Below are 5,996 nucleotides of genomic sequence, written 5' to 3' on the forward strand. Positions count from 1 at the left end.
GGATTTGGTGAGGAAATATTATCTTGACTTCTCACATTATTTGTGTTTTGGGATTGTGGTTTGGTTATATGGGCTTCTTTTGTTGTTTATGTGTCTGTTATAAAATCTAGCTTATCTTAGTTGAGTTGAAGTTTGGTTCTGTTTCTATTTCTGGTGTATCTTGGTTGCTTTCTGATAAAAATGAATGGTAATTAGGTTTGTGCTTCAGGTTTTCACTTTTGATTTTTTTTTTTTTAATTTGGAGGGAATCTTATGTTTTCAGGTAGACTAGTTGGGAGCTCCACATAGGACAAAGGGTCCTAGGCCCAAGCAGGGATGATGGTTCGATATCTGTCAGCTCTGACTTTCGAAGTAGAGCTGTGAGCCCTAGAGCAATGCAAATGCAGCTGGTCTCTAAGAATTTGGATGGTGACCCAGTGGGTGAGATCTGGGTACTCACCCTGCTAGTCTGTCAGTCTCTAGCAGTGGTTGTGGAAAGGGTCCTAGGCCCATGGAGGGGTAATGCTGATAGAATGAGAATTAGTAAGTTTTGATAGCGAATATGTTTTTGTTATAAAATCAAACATATATTGATGCTTCCAGTTTTGTGAAGATTCAAAAAATATGAAAAAAAGGAAGCATGAACATTTTTGAATGTTATGACAAAGAACAAGAAAAACTGAATTATAATATTCGAAATTATAGTATTGTCCCAAAATAGTGGATATTTCCAGAGAAGGAAATCTTGCCAGCCCTCTGCATACACTCAGTAAATTTCATATAAGGTACATTAACGTTTATTTTTTATGAATTGACAATTTAACTCAGAAGAAATGGTTATTTAGGTGTTCTCTGCTATCCCCACAGGAGATGCTCAAAGCCTGTATTTTTCAAGTACGAAATACACTCAAAAACCAAAATAGATTTTTAAACATTAAAATGTTACAAACATTTGTCTTGTTTCCCATCATCATTTATCTTTTTCAATAATGAGGTCATTTTTACTTATTTCAAGCTAGTATTTGATATGAATATGAATGGACATTACAGATTCTAGTTGGGGCTAAGGTTGTCCCCATCAATACTAGTCTTCTTCTTTGTTATGCTTTGTTTATTTGCTTTTAACTTAAATCTTGGATTCATGTAATTTTTACTATTTAAATAGATTCCATGTTCAAATTTCTGTTCACTTCATCTGCTTGTTCAAGAATTTGCTTCTAGAGAAAGGAATGTTTCCCTAATTATGGTAAATGAGATATTAACAGAAGCAAATGGTTCCCAAACCAAAGAATAATTACAGTGTGAGGCAATTGTTGAAAGAGGAAAGATTTGCTAAAAGAAGGTGAATGACTGACAAGAGGCCTGAGGCCTTGGATGGAGGACATGCAGACTACCTGTGGAGTTCATAGACTTAGGTTGATGCTTTGTTTTGTCATCTATTAATTGTACAGCCTATCTTTGCTTCAGATGTGCTGGTTTTTCATTGAAGTTAGTAAGAGTCCTTTTACCCAAATGTAAGCATTAAGAATAATTGAGTGGCCATACCATAGAATCTATTAAAAAATCAGTTCCCTCTGACTTAATTGGAGCTAGACAATCAAGCATAAGCAAGAAATTATTGGTAAAGATGTGGAATATAGATTTAACCTTGAGGCAGAAGGTACAGGTTATAAATACCCAGGAGTTGAAGCAGATGGCAAATAATGCATTGATATCTAGAAGACATAAACATATCAATCTCTGGACTAAGGGTTTCTATCCATTTAAATTTGTAGGTTTTTCTTTTTACTTTTAAAATAACAGTTATGCTTTTATTTCTAATATTAGTTTAGATTTTTGGAAATACAAACTATATAACATTAAATGGATTGAGGTTTGAAAACAAGTGCCAACTTTTTAAAGAGAAAATAATGGCTTAAATAAACTTGGGCTTAAAAATAAAGATATTTTACACCAGAACTTCCAAGAAAGTTTCTATGTTCCACAAAACTTTCACTACATTTGGCTACTTGTTCTAACACCTCTTTTTCTTCCTTCTATTCCTCCAAGTATCCTTATTTTGATTCTCAGCTTTCCACATTAGAGAAATATCTTCTTTGCTTCATAAAATTGAATTCCCAGAAAAATGGAGCTCAAAGGCCACAGAAATAAATGAGCTTACTAGAATTCACTGTAGTAATTTAAGTTGGCTCACACATCAGTCATTCCTGGTCCTTAAAGAGTAAGAAGGAAAAGAAAGTAAGACCTTGGATAAGCTCCAGTTTCCATAGCAGAGCAAAAGTAGTTGAAAGTGATCTGGCTTTGGAGATGCCAAGGAGTCGTGGCTACTTAAGTACAGAATCTTTAGTGATGCATTCATGAGTATAATTTTTCACAATTTGTCAAGACAGCTGAAGCATTTGTAACACAGGATAGAATTCAGTAATCAAAAATGAACATTCATATGTAAATGTAATGTCAGTGTCAAATTCTATATTGTTTCCAAATGCTTATTTACTATGCTTCCTCCAAGGTAGAATAGAACAAATACTTCAGTGAGTGGCATTTGTTCATGAACCATATTTAGAAACATATTGATCTTCTTCAATTGTCATCTGTCATAGCCCCCTTATAAATAATATGTAAAATATACTATAGAGATACCTGTATATTAATCCTGCAATATTCACCAATGTTTAAATGATAAACTTCTTTCCTGGATGAATTCATGCTACTAATATCACGTTACTGAATTCAAAGTTAGGAAGAAAAGTACACAGTCTACACTGAAGTCTATAGATTACATCAATTGTTTAAGCTCATTCAAACAAATGTTAACACAAAGTGTAGAGCCTTTTTCATATCAGTGAGAAATGTAACTGACAGACAGTGAAGTTATTAGTTAACCATACACATCTTTTGCAGGAGAATATGTTTTTAATGATATTGTGTGCTTTGGGATTTTACTCCCAAAATGGAGCAATAAAAATCTAATAGAGTACATAAATCCCATAGTCTATCTATTGGTCTCTATTAATATACTGGTTAACATCAGCCAAGAGGCTTATACACAAGCATCATTTAATTTTAAGATTCCTCATGACATCTCATTATATATAATTGCATCTCCTTTCATTCAAGTAACAGATCCTTTTCTGACAAAAGTATGACATAAGGTATAAATGTCATACTTGAAAAAAATATTCTAAGACCTTCAAGTTTAATGTAAGTAGAAAATATTGTTATATCTTTTAAATATAGTGATACACATGAATGTTAGAGCTTCTGTTGTTTCATAAGAATCATAGTCTATACACCTATTCATTATCAACTCTCACTTTTGTAGTTTATTTTGTAAACATGATCATCACCTCAAACATATCAAACTAAATGTTCTTCAACAGTAAGAAAAAAATGTTATGATAACTGTAGTAACTGAAGGAAGCTGTCTTTTCTTAGATTATTTTAGTTCATATATTAAGGACTCAGAAAGTAAGACTGGCACTGTAGATATGTACACTTAGAGAAGCAGTTTTCTTATGAGGAAGGACATGGTAAGCATATGGTATCTCAGCAGGAGAAGAATCAGCAGAGTGGAAACCTTGATTTTCTCTCTTCTATTCATATCCTGCTGGTGTCTCCCACAGGTTTAAGCCTGTTGTGTGCCAGAAAATAACATAGCTCTTTTAGGCAGTCCATATACATTGCACCTCCAGGATACAGAGCAAGGTGACAAAGGATGAAAATTTGATCAAAGATGACAAGTAAAAACTGTAGCACAAATTGAATACCAAAAGTTCTACACATGAAATCAGTAGAAATGCACCAGAATGGGGCAAATAATCCAGAGAAGAATAAACAGAAAATACAAAATGGAAGGGGATTCTACGACATGTACACAAAAACACATGGAAAATGTTGAGAAACCTGAGCAGTAAGACGCTTCTGAGAGCAACTTATCCAATGGTCTTTTAATAATGCATATACACAGTACTGCCTTGGCATTTTTAACTTAGCAGTTATGCAATCTGCCTTCACTACGTCCATTTTATCCTCAAATAGATCGTCATTTAAGATCTGCCATGTATAGTTTCAGAAATAATTTTCCCAATTGGAGTGAAGGAGAAAGGAGATATTGACTGGTAAGAACATATCAAATGTAAAATAAATATATAAATAGTAATCATTTGATCCCAGGTCACCTTTGTTCATCAAATCAACAAATGCCAAGAATTACCTGAGTCATTGAGAGATAATTTGCTTGGCTGTAACCCTTTGTGAAATCCGGTTGGGGCAAGATTTCATTTAAAAACGAAAGTATGTGATGAACTCAATTGACATCTCAGATGCATAGCGACCACAAATACCCTCACTGCTGTTGGGTCTGGACGTTTGCATCAGTAACATAATAGAGAGTGAAGAGCTTCAGAAACAAAATACTATTAAATCGCTATTTTTAATCATCATCATCACAAAAATCTTGTTGAACTCTCTGGATGAATGAAATACAAAAAATTCCTGTTGAAAGTAAATAGAAAACTTGCTAGCATCATTTACTTCCTTTTTCTTTGTAAAATTTAGGGAAGCATAATCCAGTCTAAAGATTTTAGACAAACAAGTAATTGTTACACTGTGTCATACTGGCATCTGTTCACATTAAGTACATTTTTGTATATACACTTTTTGGTTGTGAGCCTGAGCCTTTAATGGCTGAGCCACCTCTCCAGCCCTATGTATATACACTTTTAATTTGTGGATTTTCAAGGTCATATAATGATGCATTACAATTTGTTATTTGATTTATTTTAAATAATGCATCATTTGTTAATTACTTTTTATTAGCTCTTGAATAGAGTGAGTTATTAAAATATGAGGAACAAAGCACTCCTAATTTTATTTCTTAACCCTTGGCTTATGTGCCACTTGGTAGATATCACAGAAATTTATGTTCTGCACTCCTCATTACAAGGATGATATTTTAAGTGAGTTTAGTACATAAATAAATGAAGGTAATATCAATATAAGGCCAGCATACTCTGTAATTCACTCAGAATGCATACTGCTTTAATGATCATTTCACACAGGTGCAGAGCAATCAAATTGAAACACTCAATAGATTGGCAAAATGTAGCTGTTTCTAAAATTACAGATTTTATTTGATGAAATGGTATCTCTACTCTTGAGAATTTATTAGCATAAAGCAATATCCTGAAAGTTTTATACCTACATCATCACAGCAATGATACACAAGCAAAATGAATTTCCAGAGGGAAATAATATTTTCAGAAATAGTGATTACCAAGGGAGTTTGTTGAATTTTTGGCGAGGAAGTAGCACATTAATGTTTCAGGTTACTTTATTGAGTAGAGATAGCTTTTAAAATGATATTAATGTGATTCTTTTTTGTGGCTCACCTGCAGAATACAGATTAATTTTTCATCTGGTTAAGAAGCATAAAATCTTCCTTATATCGTGGGCTGATATTAATGCTAAATATACGTGATGGTAACTATTTGGAAAATACAACACACATTTAAGGACACTAGGTCTGAAGTTTGAAGATAATGACAAATATCATTTACCTTTGGTTAATGATTGGAAAGTAATAATATAAAACTTTGAAGAAAATATTGGATAGAGAACACTGGTAAGAAGACAAAATGAGCATGCTCTGAATTTCTTCAAGAATGTTTTACAAACTACTGCTTCTTGAAATAATTTATAGCCACAGAGAATTATAACATGGGAAATGATTGTGAGTTTTCAAAAATGTTACTTATATAGACAATTTCTACTCTTTGGTTGCAATGTCCTAAGATTTTATTAAAAATTTACTACTATAATTTTCATGCCAGGACATAAAAAGTGATTCTTCATTTCCGTTTGGCAAAATTCTCTTGAATACAAGGAAATATTTGATATTAACGAATGTTGCTGTCTAAAGAATGTGATGCAGGCTTCTAGGGAAAAAGACTGTCTTCTACTCTCTAAATAAATAATCTCATCCAGTTTTCATATACATGGGTCATTTTTTTCCC

At 32.9% G+C, this 5,996-nt stretch overlaps 1 pseudogene; it reads left to right on the forward strand.

The window, feature by feature from the left end:
* Positions 1–374: 374 nt before the first annotated feature.
* LOC103731494 overlaps positions 375–5,996 on the forward strand; it is a 9,960-nt pseudogene continuing 4,338 nt past the window's right edge.

This window comes from Nannospalax galili, unplaced genomic scaffold, assembly GCF_000622305.1.
Source record: "Nannospalax galili isolate Female #2095 unplaced genomic scaffold, S.galili_v1.0 scaffold154, whole genome shotgun sequence".
NCBI classification, from domain to species: Eukaryota; Metazoa; Chordata; class Mammalia; order Rodentia; family Spalacidae; genus Nannospalax; species Nannospalax galili.